This window comes from Mesoplodon mirus, assembly GCF_964341445.2.
Source record: "Mesoplodon mirus genome assembly, chromosome: 12".
NCBI lineage: Eukaryota > Metazoa > Chordata > Mammalia > Artiodactyla > Ziphiidae > Mesoplodon > Mesoplodon mirus.
The window spans coordinates 78,618,482-78,637,190 of record NC_138988.1 but is presented as its reverse complement, the minus strand read 5'-3'; positions in this window follow the sequence as shown (position 1 = coordinate 78,637,190).

The following is an 18,709-nucleotide window of genomic DNA, read 5'->3' as shown; positions in this document are numbered from 1 at the left end:
AATAAATAAATTTTAAAAAGAAAAAAAAGAACTAAACTAAACTGTAGAGTAGTGAGAACCATCAAAGCTTAATTTCACTTTCGTTTCAATGAATACCAGGGACAACTCTCATTGGGAGACTATTTATTGAGGAATTGTTTGAAACTTTGTAGCTTTCTCTTTGGTATTTTGACCCCTTTTGGGTTTCCTGTTATAATTAAACAATGAAACCAAATCTAACCAAACAAAAAGTCCTTGGAAAATCTTAAAAAGGTTCTGTGGTTTCAAGGCAGTCATGGGGTCACATCGAATTCTTTGATGCGTGGCACACTGGGAGGGCTAACGTCCCCATGGAAACACCATTGAAAATGAAGCTGATGACCCCACCCTGATGAGACAGGAAGAAAAAAAGAGCCCAGCAAACTTTTTATCTTTGACCTCCAGCTACAACTTGACACTCTGGCTTGGAGCTGAAGAAATCCCCACTACCTGGGGGAGTGGGAAGACTGGAAGACAGTCTTTTGGCATACTAAGTTGAATCAAAACACTCCCCATGGAAACATTTTTAGATGTGATGGTTAGGTTCTGAAGTGCTGACAGCAAAATTACAGCTTAAATAAGTTTTGTGGTTTTAAGACAATAATGAGTTACCATTTCTCACTTTTGGGACCAAACCCATTTTCATGTCAGGAAATTCCTCAACTGGAAGATTTAGTAAAAAGAAAAGTTAATGTTAACCATTGAGGAGATTTTGCTTTCACTTACCTGCCTGGCTTGTATTTTTAGATATATACACATATAGGTTTACACATGCCCTTTCTGAGGTAGGGATATTTGAGTTAAAAGTGTACTATATGACAAGGACCTACTGTATAACACAAGGAACTCTACTCAGTATTCTGTAATAACCTATATGGGAAAAGAACTTGATATAGAATGGATATATGTATATGTATAACTGTATCACTTTGCTGTACACCTGAAACTAATGCAGTATTTTAAGTCAACTATACCCCAATATAAAATAAAAATTAAACTTAAAAAAGTGTACTATATGAGCTATCAAGCCATGAACAGACATGGAGAAAACTTAAATGCATATTACTAAGTGAAAAACGCCTATCTGAAAAGGCGACAAATTGCATGATTCCAACTATATGACATTCTGGAAAAGGAAAAATTATGGCGATGGTAAAAATATTACTGGCTGCCAGGGACAGAGAATTTTTTTTTTTTTTTGCGGTATGTGGGCCTCTCACTGTTGTAGCCTCTCCCGTTGCAGAGCACAGGCTCCGGACGCGCAGACTCAACAGCCGTGGCTCATGGGCCCAGCCGCTCCGCGGCATGTGGGATCTTCCCGGACCGGGGCACGAACCTGTGTCCCCTGCATCGGCAGGCAGACTCTCAACCACTGCGCCACCAGGGAAGCCCGGGACAGAGAATTTTGAGGGCAGCAAAATTACCCTGTCTGGTACTCTAATGGTGGGTACATGTCATTATACATTTGTCTAAACCCATAGAATGTACAACACCAAGAGTGAACCCTAATGTAAAATTAGGACTTTGGGTGATAATGTTGTGGCCACGTAGGTTCATCAGCTGCAACAAATGTACCACGCTGGTGGGAGATGTTGAGGATAGAGGAGGGATGCATGTGTGGAGCCACAGAATACATGGGAAATCTCTGTACCTTCTGCTCACAATCGCTGTGAACCTAAAACTTCTGTAAAAAATAATAAAGTCTATTTTTAAAAATGAACTGTATGTTCAGCTATTGTGTATGTACACCTACCTATACCCCTGCTTTCCTTTCTCCTTTCTTAGAAGAGCAGCATTGTCTTGGGTGGATGCTGCCACCTAGTGGCCGATATGAGAAACTGTCAAAAGCAAGACTTTCTGCCCGGTGAACTTAAACCAGGCTTTCTTTCAGATATTCACTAACAGCTCAGTAAATCCCACCAAAGTGCCTGAAATATAATAAACACTGAGTACTCATAAATACGGAGAACAGATGGTTGGTTGCCAGAGGCGGGGGTTGGAGGTGGGCAAAATGGGTGTGAAGGGGGTCAAAAGGCACAAAATCTCAGTTATAAAATAAATACATCATGGGAATGTAACATACAGCATGGTGACTATAGTTAATAATATTGTATTGCATATTTGAAAGTTGCTAAGAGTGTAGGTCTTACAAGTTCTTGTTAAAATTTTTTGTAACTGTGCGTGGTGATGGATGTTAACTGTGATGATCATTTACAATATACACAAATAATGAATCATCATGTTGTACACTTGAAGTTAGTATAATGTTATATGTCAATTATATCTCAATAAAAAATATTCAATGACAACACAGAGCTTCATTTTAATTAGAATATTCCACTACAAAGGAAATTAAAAGTGATGGATTTTTATTTACAAAATCATCTTGGGCCAACGTATATTCAGATTCCTGTTAAAGTTCAAATAGCTTAAAACTTTGAGAGGCTTTTAAGCAGTATATACGATTCCATTTTGGGTACCCTATTATCTGCCACTAATCCACAAGTCTATTTTTACCAAGAGGTCTAATCTTAGGGATTCATTATATTCTTAGAACTGGGGCGCTGGCAGAAAGTTAGCTTTTTAAAACATGAAGTTTTTAGCAGATGCATGATTAAGAAGTAACTAAATCTCTTAAGACAACAATTTTTGGATGGTTCCACATCCTCCAGAATCTCTTATCTGATTTAAGCTCCTAAGTAAATCAAAACATTTGTTCTAAGATTGACAACAAGCTTGGAAGCTTTCAACAGATGGGATCTCAAATAGCTCTGGATTATGTGAAACAAAACAAAACAAAATAAAAAATCACTATAATCTTCCCAGGGCTTTATAAAATTATAAAAGAAACTATGATTTGCTTAGTTACGGATTTCTGCCTAACCCTGTTTGCAGAAATACTTCTGAGACCAGCCTCTGTGATCGCCCAGATAGCATATGTCTGTGACTCAAGTCTTGGGCCCAAAGCTCTTGCTTTCAGTTTGTTATCAGGGGTAAAAGTGTTCTTTGTAGTTGTAGCTCTTTACAGACTTCATTCTGCGGATACCTTCACGGCTGCCATCTTCTCCAGGTTGTGTCTGTGATTTGGGAAGATGGCGAAAGCAGAGAACTGTGCTGCCCCTGCCCTGGCCCCAGTAACGGCTTAGAGACAAACACAAGACACATCCCTCCTAGATGGATTTTTATGATATTGTATCTTATGCCCGTAGTGCTCAGGGCAATCTATGAAAACATGCTTGCGTTCATCTCAGGAGCATACCTTTGCACCCACATACTTTACAATAATTTTCCTCCACTCCACACCCATATGACCAAGGAATATTTGCCCATCCTTTTGGCTGAGTAATTAATCATTTATGTGAGGCATCCTTAAGTGCCTCGGGCCTGGCTCTGTCCTCCAGGGAGTTCCCGGTTGGGACGAGAAAGTACCTCGTCAGATTCTTTACCACCTAGAGTGAATCTGGTCCTTAGCAATGGAGACTGAGCAGGTGACCTCAATCAGGAAGCTATTGAAGTATAGTTGATTTTCAATGTTGTGTGAATTCCTGCAGTAGAGCAAAGTGATTCAGTTATACATACATATACATTCTTTTTTATATATTCTTTCCCATTATCCTTTACCACAGGACACTGAATATAGTTCCCTGTGCTGTACAGTAGGACCTTGTTGTTTATCCATTCCATGTCTAATAGCTTACATCTGCTAACACCAACCTCCCACTTAGGAAGCTGAGTATTATGAATGATGTGGGCTTTTTTTGTTTGTTTGTTTGTTTGTTTGTTTTGCCACGCTGCGCAGCTTGTGGGATCTTAGCTCCCTGACCAGGGATCAAACCTGGATGCTTAGCAGTGAAAGCGCAGAGTCAGAACCACTGGACTGCCGGGGGATTCCCTTAAATGACCTTTAAGGACTGGTGTTTCCTAGGTTTCCTCAGTCTTCTTCTCCCCAGGATATGCATTCTAGTAGCTTCAGTTTCTATTTATATGTTGATGACTATCAATTCTATCATTTTAACCCCAAACTGTCTCCTGAGATCCAGATCCATGTAATCATCTGGCTATTGGACATCTCATCTTGGATGTCTCTTGGCTACCCTATGGAATTCGTCATCACTTCCCTCCCCTCCCAAAATATTGCTGCTTTGGAGGGTGATTCTTATCTCGGTGAGTGACACACCATCCATCCAATTTCTCCAAGGAAACATCACACTTCACTTCTTCCTTCCAGCATCTCCAACATGCACACATATACACTCATTGTCTCTCTTCCTCCGTGTATCCAGAATCCATCTAATTCCCTTCACGTCTGCTGCTACTATCTTCATCTTCGCTGCCCCTCTAAAAGCCTGCCTACACTTCTGGCCTCTAATCTTGTCCTTTTCCAATTTTCCAACTGCAACTAGAAAGATCTTTCTAAAACACAATTTAGATCGTTATCACTCCCCTGCTTAAACTCTTTCTAGAATCTTCTTTTGCCCTTTAAATAAACACCAATGCAGCAATCTTAGTTCTCATTGCCTTCAATGCTGTTTACCTCCTCCTCACTTTCACTTGGCTAAATCCTATCTAATTCTAAGGGTTGAATTTTTAAATTATTTCCTTTGGGGCTTCCCTGGTGGCGCAGTGGTTGAGAGTCCGCCTGCCGATGCAGGGGACACGGGTTCGTGCCCCGGTCCGGGAAGATCCCACAAGACGTGGAGTGGCTGGGCCTGTGAGCCATGGCCGCTGAGCCTGCACGTCCGGAGCCTGAGCTCCGCAACGGGAGAGGCCACAGCAGTGAGAGGCCCGCGTACCGCAAAAAAAAAAAAATTATTTCCTTTGGGAAACCTTCCCTGAATTCTTCAGACCAGGTCAGCTACTCCTCCATTTTCACAGCCCCTTGTGTTTACCCTTCATAGTAGCTATGTTATTTTATATTAACTTGTCTGTCTCCTTCATGCACTGTAAGTTCCTTGCTAGAGGGAAGTGTGTCTAGTTCAGCACTGTAATACCTACCAGTGCCTAGGAGGCACTCTGCAAATATTTACTGAATGAATTAAGGACCTCAAGCAAAAATCATCAGCACTGAGAAGTAGTTAGTGAATGTGTATGTGCCCTACAGCAACAGAACAAAACATAAAATGGGAAAATTTAAGATTCTGTGATCCTGAAGAACAGAATTGTGAGCCATTAATGGCAAAGTATGATTCTTGCTATATTCAGAAGGTATTGGAATTGTGGATGAAAAATGTCACCTCCCATATCAGGATGTTGTGGCCATCAAACCATCAGCCACCACGCCACCTCCTGACTGTTCACCCTGAGGGGATTCAGGATGGGGAAAAAAAATACCAAACCCCGAAAACAAAAAAACAGGATCCTGGCCTTAGATAGTTAAGGTGCACATCAAAGGAATGATTTCAATGAACACAGACTCTTGCATCTTCCCATATAGAGAAAAGCACTAAATTATTCATTAACTTGAGATGTATGATTTTCTTTTATTAGCAGTAATCTTTTGAGGTTCTGACTACCTGGAAAAACTCCTCATATATCCTGGCTCCCCCCCACCTCTTTGGAGCAGTCCCCCAGAGCCATCTGAGAGGCTGTCTCCTGGGCTTAAGTCCTCACAAGTCCACTGAATAAAACATAATTCTCAAATTTTACGTTGTGCATTTTTTCAGTCGACAGAATGAAGTATTAAAAAAAGCAAGGTGATTAATTCATTTATTAACAAACCAGTAATGGGGGCCTACTGTGGGCCAGGCCCTGTGAGGGGCTTTGGACATCCTGAGATGATTGTTCCCCAGGAGTTCAAAGCTGAGTGTGTGACAGACTCACAGAATGCTCAAACCAGGAGGAGATACCAAGGAAATTCGATTCAGCCCCCCGCATTTTACAGAGGAGACTTAGATGATCTCTACAATGTCTTCCAAATTACTCACTAACTGTATAAAAAGAGAATATTTTCCTTTCACACAACCAACTTTTCCCCACCTTCAATTAGGGAACCTCCTTAAAAAGGGAACACTGTATCAGTAATACTCTGAAATCCAGCCAACATAAGCTCACCTGGGAAGGGAAAAAAAATGAATAGTCTGCCAAAGCTGCCTGGAAGGATACATTTCTATTTAAAATCTTGGCATCGTGAATGCTTTAGGGGAAAAAGAAAAACCTGTCTGCATGAAATAGTTAAAAATGATCATGAATTAAAATCATCAAGCTATGTTAGCTGGATATGGGAAGAATTTGATCACATAATCGTTTGACTCAATGACCAGAAACTGGTTTTCAAAGAGAGACTGTCATTATTAAATGAAGATAGAATTCGTTTTTAGTGGACCTTTTAGACGTTTTGGTAAAGTGACCATTTGTGCACATTTCAAGGTGTTGATGTCATGCAAAGATAGGCCAACTGCTTTGCATCAGGTGAGAGATGAAGAAGTGTCCTGTCAAAGGCTGTTTTTCTTGGATGAAACAGGCCTTATTCGTAGGGTGTGTGCCCCACCATAGGAGACAAGAATAAGGCAGCCTAGAATTAAGAGGTTGAAAATATCTACATCTTCAAGTCAGAAAACCAGAAATGCTCACTTCTGGAGGACAGTCAATGCCTTAAATATCTGTTTGACTCACATGTCACCTGTTTCCTGAAGCTCTGAACACCCATAGGTGGGGTTTCACACGTTCTGTTTTTATACTTAGAGGGTCACTGACCTTAAAAGATCTCACATGTGCAAAAAGTTATAGCCTCTGTAGAGGTTATAGATTGGCCATTGATGATAATTGTTATGTTATTATAACATCACATACACATATATGAATTATACTATTACATATACCTATGTGAACGTACACATCATTACCTATACACATCACTATTACATATACATGCATACACATTATTACAATATGTTTTATTATTACATGCACATATATCCATTATTATAACTATTGGGAGCAATTTTATTAATAAATCAGACTCTTTCTCAGTCAAACTTTGGGCATGATTTTCCCTGTCTTATTTATTTATTTATATATTTATTTATTTGTGGTACGCGGGCCTCTCACTGTTGTGGCCTCTCGTGTTGCGGAGCACAGGCTCCGGATGCGCAGGCTCAGCGGCCATGGCTCACGGGCCTAGCCGCTCCATGGCATGTGGGATTTTCCCGGACTGGGGCACGAACCCGTGTCCCCTGCATCGGCAGGCGGACTCTCAACCACTGCGCCACCAGGGAAGCCCCTTCCCTGTCGTTTTGATTTTATAGTCCATGAGGGTGAGGGGAGAAAAAAAAGCTTTTCTTTTTTCGGTTATTTAGTAGAGTGGCAATGGTACTGTTCCTTCAAGCAGAAAAGTCAAAAGTTGCATTTCATCTCAGAGAGTCAAACAGCTTTTAATTTATATGTTGATCCGGACTGGAATGCAATGGAATTTAAATTAGGCACACTCACCACAGCGAGAGCAAAACACCCTGCATTTTCTAATTACATAAGCACTGAGGCTTGGATGATAGACGATGGGGGAAAAAAATCCCTAAGCAGGAATTGTGATGTGCTTCCTTATTGCTCATGGCACTTATTTCCTCCAATGTACATTTTGTAACGTGTGCCTACTTTGGCTGTTCCCAGTATCAGTGATGTGAATCTGGTCTCTTGCCGTCTGTGATTCTCGGTACTTGTTTTGAGTGTGTGAGGCCTATTTCCCTTTCTCAGTTGCCCACTTCTAGAGATTAGGGACTAATGATACACTGAAAAGAATATAATACGTGGTTTTATTATTACGTGTTGTATGTATGTGTGTGTGTTTATGTATTATGCTATTTTAAAGATATATATGATTTGAATTTGTTTGCAAATACAATTTCCTCAAATTTGGGATTATGACCCCATTTTGCAGTGGAGGGGATGTGGTGTGTGTACGACTTGCCCAAGTTCTCCCTGCTGGTCTGTAGCGGAGCCAGGGTTAGAAGCCAGAGTCTGACTCCAGAGCTGTATTCTTTCCTCCATCAATTTCTCTGTAAACCGTACTCCTCCTCCAGGCCAACCACCCCAGCATTTAACAGGGTATCCAACCTTATGGTGATTAGTCAACAAATATTTGTGAAATTGATGTGAACCCTAATTGTAGACTTGCTCACCATATTACTTGAACAAAACTTTGCAGGAAGTGGAAAACAAAGCAGACACACACAACCAGAGGTTAACGTGAGTCCGGAATGCCACGTGCTGCTTCCCTCCCCCCTTCCCAGCCCAAAGGAGAAAGACTTCAAAATGACCCCAAATTAATTCTGCATAAGTAGGACAAAGAATGCAAAGCAAGTATTGCCAACTCACTTGAGAGATGGCTAGGAATGAATTTGGTTCCAACTGAGCAGAAATTCAATTTTGGCATCCACTCAGCTCAGAAATAAGGTCAGTTGTTTAAAACTGTGTCCCAAGGAAAGCCTGAGTGTCACAGGTGATTATCTTCAACCTTCCGCAGCATCCTGGGGGACCCAACATCAGTCGTAGCATTCTCTCCTGAGAGCATTTGCGTAAGTGCTGATGAGAGCCTTGTTCCCAGCTTGGTTTTTATATTCACAGGGTTTACTCCAGGGCACCATACCACCGGGTTTTCCCAGGTCATTTAAAAATCTCATGTCCCTACAGCAACGACCTTTTGTTTGTGTCCATCTTGCATATCCTTCTCGGGGCAGACAAGCCATCAGTCTCTTTGTTCTTAAAGAGGCAGCCGATGATGGATTTTTATACTTAGGACTCTGAAATATGACATTTGGGACAGGCTTACTTTCATCTACTGATCCCTAGGGCATCATCTAATTACCAACAAGGTACACAATGCCCACAGTCTTGTAGAGAACTCTAGAGTAAATGCTCTATATTGACCAGAGACAGAAATAATAGATAATTAATTCATGAGCCAGCATTTATTGAGCACATTGAACATTACTGAGTGTTAGATACACCACATGATGGTAACTAAGTGGTGAAACTTCTCAAGGGATTCCCCCAGCGGCTTGGTGGGGTCCATTTCCCATCCAGTAGTGATGAAGCCATAAGGATTAGCTCACATTTCAGTGAAGACAAATAGGTCTTATCTACCCTTCCACTGGAGGGACAGCAGCATGTTCCCTGAGTTGAGAGGATGCTGGTTGTCAGGTATGGAAGAGAAGGGAAAAGAGCGGGTATGGGAGTTCTTGGATGGGCAGCTTAAAGACCAGCTATATGCATGGGGAGCTAAGCCATAAACAGTGTCCAGTTCTTCCTCCAACAAGTTTCCATTGAGTAGCTGGAGGCAGCTTCTCCGTCCTGAGAGTCACACAGCTTAAAGTTCTGGAGTGATTTTCCAACATATATGTGTGTGTTCATGGGGGGGCAGGGGGATCCCGTACATCCAAGTAATTCTCTGACTCCAGCTGCATGTCCTACAATTCAACCCAATTCTAACGCTGCAGTTGGTCCTTTCTGTCTTCGGTTTCTGCATCCGTGGATGTGGAGGGCCTGCTATACTATGCCATTTTATACAGGAGACTTGAATATCCTCAGATTTTGGTATCCGAGGGGGTCCTGGAACCAATCCCCCTGCAGATACAGAGGGATGACTTGGAGATAGCATCAGATCCCACAGGCTAAGGACTCAGTCCTACAAGACTGTCTCCCCTCCTACTTCAGATGCCAATTACAAGTCCAGGCAGTCACTTGGGCTTCTGACCAACAGGCTATAGATCAGAGATTCCCACAACCCCCTACTTGGGGGGTTGATTAATTTGCCAGCGCACAGAACTCAGAACGTTTTACTTACTAGATTACCAATTTTTGAAAAAAAATGATATAACTCAAGAACAACCAGGTGGAAGAGATGCATAGGGCAAGATATGGGGAAAGGGCACAGAGCTTCCATGTGCACCAATGGTTCCCAAGTACACAATTTTCCCTGAATCTCCACATGTTCACCAGCCTGGAAGCTCTCCAAACCCTGTCTTTTTAGGGTTTTATGGAGACTTCATTACACAGGCATGACTGATTAAACCATTGGCCATTGGTCATTGATTAAACTTCCAGCCCCTCCCCCTTTCCAGAGGTTGGAGGGAGGTGTAAATTGGGACTGAATGTTCCAACCCTCTAATTAAGTGGTTGGTTCTCCTGGCAAGTTAGCCTCCTTAGGTTCCTTCCAAAAGTCACCCACCAACATAACAAGACACCTTTGTTGCTCTCTTCACTTGGGAAATTCCAAGGGTTTTAGGAGCTCTGGGCCAGGAAGAAGTTTGAATATATATACATATTCTTATTATATATATTTCTTCTTATAAATCACAGCATCACAACAGCCCTTCATCTAGACAGCTCCCAGTGCAAGGGCTTTGTCTATGCTGACCTTGGCTCCCCTGGTAGTATTTGGCTTGCTTCATATCTCAATCCTGGATCCTGACTATCCCTGATACAGGAAATGCACAGTGAGTTTGACCTGTCCTAGATTAAGCCCAGGTTTAACTATGTCTTTATGGTTCTGATGTGACCTCTTGAAATGCTAAACAGTGTGAAATAGCTGATCATTTTGTCAAGTAAGTTGTCAATCATTCATTCATTCAGCAAGTATTTATTGAGTGCCTACCAGGTTGCTTGGCTCTGTCCTGGGTGCTGGCAATACAACAGTGAGAACCCCCCCAAAAACCCCTCCCCCCAAATCAAGCCCCCGCAAATCCTTGACCTCATGGACACACAAGAAAATTAGATAAGACCTTAGACTATAGTGTGTTAGCTGATGTTAAACCCTAAGGAGAAAATAAGGCAGGGAAGAGGGATAAGGAATTTGTTTGTGGGGTGAGGCTGCAATTGTAGAAAGGCTAGTCAAGAAAGGACGCACGAGGAGGCAGCATGTGGGTCAGGACCAGGGAGTGGTGAGGGAGTGATTCATAAAAGCCATGTGGGTGGAGAGCATCCTGGCCAAATAAAAAAGCAAGTACCAAAGTCCTGAAGCTGAAGTATGACTGGAAAGTTCCAAGGCCACAAAGGAGGCCAGAGTGGCTGAATTGAGGGAGGGAGAGGCACAGTAGTAGGAAATAGGGTCCGAAAGGGAATTGGAGAGGGGAGGGGGAAGGTTACAGGCAGGTCAGAGTAGGTAGAACTTTGGGGCCATGGATGATACTTTGACACTTAACTCTGAAGGAGATGGAGGGTCCATGGCATCTGTTACATAGGCATTTTTATTTAATAAAAAATTTGATGAGCAGATAGGAAGGGTACAGTGGTATAGCTAAATGTCTAGAAAGTGAAAATACTTTGTGCTCATTTACGTAGAAGAACATTTCTATAAGGAGGTCATTGAGGTAGTGATATTTATCTGCTATGTATTCAAATCCTGCCTTTCCTTCTGCCCTAATATATCCACCATCTCACTCCCTCACTTGATTCAGGCTTAGTTCCAAAGTCATCTACCAGCGAGGCCTTCTTTGACGATTCTACCTGAAATGCCACATCCCACTGCTCTCTTGTCCCCATCCTAGTTTTGTTTTTCTTCCAAGTACTTAACGTTACCAGCATTATACAGAGGTTCCCAGTATCCCCTGGGGGATTGGAGACCCTGTGGGTACCAAAATCCGAGGATGCTCAAGTCCCTTATATCAAATGGTGTACTGCCATGAATACCGTCTCAATTGTTACAGTATAATATTTGACAGTTCATTTAGAAGAGCTTGTATACACATTAATATCATTTATCCATTTACTGTTATGTACCTGGAGTGTGTTACGGGTATACACATTCTCTATTCTTAAACAATCCCGAAAAATACAATGTAATATCTGACAATGGTCCCTGGAATTTTTCATCTAAATAACACAGAATAACAAGACAAAGACACTTAGAAAACACTCCCCTAAATTGAGAAATGGCATTGAGCCAAGAAGAGACAAATTTATTGTCCTCATAATGAAACAAAGCTGCCATCTTCCACCAAGATAAATATATATTAGATACAAACAGACTTTGTGACAAGGATTAGAGGGGACAGAATTTTTAGTGTTGATCTCTCTGTGTCACTTATTTACTCTGCCTCTAGGGCATCTGCCACTTTCAGGCCCAGGGGACCATCCCTGAGACTTGTTGTCTCTTTATTAGACAGGAACAAAAAGGAAGACTCGCCTAGTCAGATGCTTCAGCTCTGCAGGATCTGGAATGAATTGCACTTCTGTAGAGGAGCAGAAATTGTGCAGCTTTGCACCAGCAAATGGTCTTGCATCTACCAATCCCATCTCAGGCAAGGTCTGTGTTGCTTTGAGGGTAGCATCGAGACCAGGCAGTGTAGGGGATGAAGACATAAAGATTTCAATTCTGTTCAGTCACTAAATGGTTCCTAGTCCTGGACTGTAATCATTTAACCTTTCTGGCCCTCAATTTCCTCAACTTTAATCACGGAATTAAAATAAAAAACAAAAAACAAGTTGCAGAATAATGTGTCTAGTAAGATTTCATTTCCTTTTCTGTTTTGATACTAAAAAACCCTTTATGGGAATTCCCTGGTGGTCCAATAGTTAGGAATCAGTGCTTTCACTGCAGTGGCCCGGGTTCAATCCCTGGTCAGGGAACTAAGATCTCACAAGCTGCACGATGCGGCCCAAAAACAAACAAACAAACAAACAAAACCTAACCAAAAAATCCCCCTTTATTTATTTATTTTTTTAAGGAGGGTTTTCTTTTTTTATTTTATTAAAAAAATTTTTTTTATTAGTTTCTGCTTTATAACAAAATCCCCCTTTATATATGTATTATGTGTCACATACATAACATACATATACTGTATAGATATACGTGGAGGATGCATATATATACATACATTGATACATACAATATATATGTCTACATCTACATAGAGATATAGATATGCACACATGGATAAACACAAAGAAAGCTTTTAACATAAGTTATTCTAAAGAGATAAGCAGAATGCTTGGATATTTGGCCCCTGAGTCTCATTTAGCGTCAGTAGCAGTAAGTGGGCTGGGTCAGGGACTGCTCCTCCCTGGGGTCGGGGAGGTGAGACTCCAACTCAGTTTCTCACAAGGCTATCAGGTGCTAGCAGATAATGGTCCTAGAAGCCTGGGAACAGCTGGCACCCATGTTCACCCTTTTGGTACTCAAGCGCAAAGCTCTTTTTCCCTACTTGCAAGCACATCCCAATACGTGCCCCATAAAAAGGAAGAGTCACAGAGAGGTGGGATCCTTCTTCTGGAGCACAGCCCCATGGTATGTCTGGTGGCATCTATAGCCCAATCTTTCCATCCACAGAAGAGAAGGGACCGCTGTGATTACTTCCTTTCTTCCCTGAGTTGCAGCCTGCACTAAAGGATGCTTGCAGGTACTCATGAGCCCTTGACTTGATTGGCATTCAAAAGGTTCACCTGAAAGTGGGGAGTGTAGTTTGGGGAGTGGGGATGAGGTGATGAGGGGAGAGATTACTAACATTTACTATACTTTTAGAGTGTACTTTCACTATGCTTTTACTTGTTAAAATGAGAGCACATTTGTAATTAAAAATCTAGTTAATAAAAGCAGGCACTGGGCTTCCCTGGTGGCGCAGTGGTTGAGAGTCCGCCTGCTGATGCAGGGGACGCGGGTTCGTGCTCCGGTCCGGGAAGATCCCACATGCCGCGGAGCGGCTGGGCCCGTGAGCCATGGCCGCTGGGCCTGCGCGTCCGGAGCCTGTGCTCTGCAACGGGAGAGGCCACGACGGTGAGAGGCCCGCGTACCGCAAAAAAAAAAAAAAAAAAAAAAAGCAGGCACTAAGGATACTAAGTATACTTTCCAAGTGCAAAGTATGAGTGGCCTTACACGCTGACTCACTGTCCTGTGACATTTCATGTTATTAGGAACACTTAGTCAAGCATTTGGGTTTTGCTTCTGCTGACCACATTGATCATTGTAAGATCAGAGCCATTGATCGAGACTCATTGTTACTAGGTTTGCAAAATAGAAATAGAGACATTTAGATGTTCATGCAGATCTTTTGAGATTTTATAGACACTCTTAAAGCATGAGGTAATTTGAGAAAGAAATTAAAGCGCCTGGCTACCCTAGTCAAGAGTAAATTTGGGAACGTCCCTGGTGGCGCAGTGGTTAAGAATCCGCCTGCCAATGCAGGGGACACGGGTTCGATCCCTGGTCAGGGAACTAAGATCCCACATGCCGCGAAGCAACTAAGCCCGTGTGCCATAACTACTGAGTCCGCACGCCACAACTACTGAAGTCCATGCACCTAGAGCCCGTGCTCCACAGCAAGGGAAGCCACTGCGACGAGAAACCTGTGTACCGCCATGAAGAGTAGCCCCCGCTCGCCTCAACTGGAGAAAGCTCACACTCAGCAACGAAGACCCAATAGCCAAAAAGAAAAAAAGGAAAAAAAATAGTAAATTTGAACAAGGAAAGAAGGAATTGGATTAAAACTGGTTAAAAAAAAACTGACTTTGAGAGCTAAGGGAATCACAGGGAAAGAAAAGCATCTCTGGAGCATCCCAGACGATGTCTGACCCTTCGGACCCTTCAGCATCTTGTTTTTCTGCATAGATTCTTCAGGATTACACCCCTTACAACCAGTTCTGACACTGCAGCTCTACATGAGTTAAAAGGGCAAGAAAAAATATACCCTTCTAATGTGCCACATGGACCAATCCCAGAGGAGAAGGATGCACGTGGCTTTCATATCCCTTACATTTGATTCAAGCAAGACATTTCTTATTCTCAGTGGTTTCTTGAGCCATCAGGATAATATTTTGGAAACAGATAGACTGCTTAATAAAAGGCCATTTGATTACCATGTCTCATTTTCTCATAAAGCAGTATGGACAGCAGTGTAAGGACACTGCTGATTTTCCAGATGGCTTTGGAATAAGTTGAATTCCATTCTTCCCTCAAATTGGTTAACTGCTCTAGGTTTCAAAGACGGGGAACTTCCTGGTACTTTACATGAAAACAATTAAAAGCTTGCCTGAACTTTACAAACAGGGAATTTGTGAGATGGAAAGAAGGAGAAGGGGAGGAAGGAGGAGGGAAGACGGGAAGGAAGGAAAGAAGGAAGAAAACGTCACCTGACCTGTATCCCTTTAGAACCAAAAGTTAATATGGCCCTCTTAGCTTCCGTGGATACTCCTCCTGCATTCAGGTTCCTACTTTTCTATTTCTCTCCCAAACTGGAAAACACAGCAATGATCTCACTTTTAAATCATAGATATGATATCCATGTTACTCCATTTCTGAGGCTGCTGTTAAAGGCAGTCAGCTCGTTAAATACTACCACCTAGGCTGCGTTTCCAATTTTGTGTACAGAACTGCATCAATGTCATTGCATCCAAAGTTGAGGGCATGACTCCAGAAATACGACTGCACCAAAAAGTTGAGTGTTTTGCATGGTTTCCATTGCTTGGATGAAGTAATCCAATAATGAATGTTGTTTTCCATAGAGTAAGTCTTCTCAAGAGGATATTTTAAAAAGACCTGGCCTGAAAAAATTTTGTGTGTGTGTGTGTGTGTGTGTGTGTGTGTGAATTTTAATGGTAGGCAAATAATCAACATGGATTGTGTTTACCACAGGCTGTCTGTGGTAAATATTCAGAAATTTCAAATAATGTACTTAAATGGTTACTAAGGCCTCTTAAAACCATCCAATCTATTATTTATCCCCTCATCCTCCCTCTTATTGTTTGAGAGGCATTTTGGCAAAAGTAATTTCTTCATTTTCCTATCTCCTTTTGTATTTTTTTTTCAAGTTACCGTTTTAAAGATGATTTGTTTATACTGGCTGTTGTAGTTCCCAAACATATCAGAAGGCTTATGTTTATGCATTTATACCCCCTGGGACTCCACAAAGTGACTCCTTTCATGGCATTCAATATCTGTCCTTTCCATACCAATGAGTTTCTTTTTCTTTTTAATAAATTTATTTATTTATCTATTTATTTTTATTTTTGGCTGCGTTGGGTTTTTGTTGCTGTGTGTGGACTTTCTCTAGTTGTGGTGAGTGGGGACTACTCTTGCGTTGCGGTGCACGAGCTTCTCGTTGCGGTGGCTTCTCTTGTGGCAGAGCTCGGGTTCTAGGTGTGCGGGCTTCTGTAGTTGTGGTGCGCGGGCTCAGTAGTTGTGGCTCGCGGGCTCTAGAGCGCAGGCACACGGGCTTAGTTGTTCCACAGCATGTGGGATCTTCCCGGAACAGGGCTCGAACCCAGGTCCCCTGCATTGGCAGGCAGATTCTTAACTACTGCGCCATCAGGGAAGTTTCCAGTGAGTTTCTAGGAGACTTTTTCACAAGGTTCTTGGAGCCAGTGCATTTTCCTGCAATTTTAGCTTGGAATGATTTGGGGCTTGAGAATAGTCATAAAAAGAAAAGAGAAAGAGAGCTATCCATCTATGGTGTGATTAAAATAATGAAAAATTAGACTGCTTTAAAAGATAATTTTGTCCAGTGTTTTGTAATTTTTAAAAAATTCAGAAAATATAGTATTAATATTTGAAGTTTTGTTGTTAGTTGGGTAGGTATACAGAGGCACAAATCTGCAGTGAGACAAGGATTGGCTTTTCCAAGTCGTATCTCTTGGTTCACATTCATGGCAGAAGTGGTTGGGGTAATCCATCTTCGAGAGCTACATGTGAAAATATTAAATATGATGTCATTCACGTATTCAAAAATTGTCTATTGAGTGCCTTCATTGAGGCAGTTGAAAGATTCAAAGATGAACTGAGACACGACATCCCTCTGGCCTAAGTGACATCTCTCTTTTAGGTTACATAACCTGCTTATCCCTCTCCTTAGGAGCTTATGTTGCTCTCTGCCGGATATCATCTGCTTTTAGTGGTTGCTTTTTGTTCTCAGAAATGTTTAGTATTATTTGTAGCCAAAGAGAGCTGTGAACGAAGATTTGGGTACATCCTTCCCTGCCTCACTGTCAGCACTCCCTCTTCCTGGGTACCTCCTGCTCTCAGACCATCTAGGGCCCCTTGGGAGGCTGGTGACAGCTATTGATTGTTTTATCTGCTTGTCATACTTTCTCATCCCTCTTCTTTAGGTTACAGCACCCTTTTTCTTTGAGTAATTGTTCTCTTTTTTTCTTGTTATTCTGATGGGGCTCCCCTCCCCCCAGATGCAGTAATGGTCACATGACCCATGCAGAGCCAACCAGAGTCCTATTTAAAATTCATATAAGGAGCACAGAAAAGAAGTCCTTTTTGTGTCTGGGCCTGAGGTTAGGGGTCCCCTAAGCCAGCTTCTCTACTAAGTGGAGCAAGCCTGTTTGTGGGATGAAACCAAGGAGAAACAAGCAGGGATGGGTGATGGGTGATGGAAGGACAGATAATGAGTCCTGGTGTCTGGGAGTCCCTCTGTCCTAAGAGCTGATTCCTGTAGCTCCCTTCTCAGTCATGTGAATTGCCCCAGTATCCTTCCCAGATAACTGAGCCAATACATTACCTTTTTATTTCCCCTCTTAAACTACTTTGATTTGGGTGTCTGTTTCTTGAGACCTAAAGAGCCTCGACTAATAAAGTCATCCCTTACTGAGCTGCTTCATCATTGCCTATCTTTTCTGTGAAGAGTTTAATTTTCAGATAATTCTATATCACTCTCTTCCAATCCTTCCATCCTTCCACAGTCGACCCTGTCTCTCTCTCTCTTTTTTTTTTTTTTTTTTTGGCTGTGCTGTGTGGCATGCAGGGTCTTAGTTCCCCAACCAGGGATCAAACTCATGTCCCCCTGCAGTGGAAGCGTAGGGTCTTAACCACTGGACTGTCAAGGAAGTCCTGACCCTGTCTCTTCTGGTGTCCTTTCTCAGCCTCTGCTCCCCTTTTTCCAAAGGGGCAGCTAAGATAATCTGTACCAATGGTTGTTGGAAATCTGTATGTCTTCTTTGGAGAAATGTCTATTTAGCTCTTCTGCCCGTTTTTGGATTGGGTTGTTTGTTTTTATGATATTGAGCTGCATGAGCTGTTTGTAAATTATGGAGATTAATCCTTTGTCAGTTGCTTCATTTGCAAATATTTTCTCCCATTGTGAGGGCTGTCTTTTTGTCTTTTTATAGTTTCCTTTGCTGTGCAAAGCTTTTAAGTTTCATTAGGTCCCATTTGTTTATTTTTATTTTTATTTCCATTTCTCTAGGAGGTGGGTCAAAAAGGATCTTGCTGTGATTTATGGCATAGAGTGTTCTGCCTATATTTTCCTCTAAGAGTTTGATAGTGTCTGGCCTTACATGTAGGTCTTTAATCCATTTTGAGTTTATTTTTGTGTATGGTGTTAGGGAGTGTTCTAATTTCATTCTTTTGCATGTAGCTGTCCAGTTTTCCCAGCACCACTTATTGAAGAGGTTGTCTTTTCTCCATTGTATATTCTTGCCTCCTTTATCAAACATAGGTGACCATATGTGTGTGGGTTTTTCTCTGGGCTTTCTATCCTGTTCCATTGACCTATATTTCTGTTTTTGTGCCAGTACCATATTGTCTTGATTACTGTAGCTTTGTAATATAGTCTGAAGTCTGGGAGCCTGATTCTTCCAGCTCCATTTTTCTTTCTCAAGATTGCTTTGGCTATTCGGGGTCTTTTGTGTTTCCATACAAATTGTGAAATTTTTTGTTCTAATTCTGTGTAAAATGCCATTGGTAGTTTGATAGGGATTGCATTGAATCAGTAGATTGCTTTGGTTAGCATAGTCATTTTCACAATGTTGATTCTTCCAATCG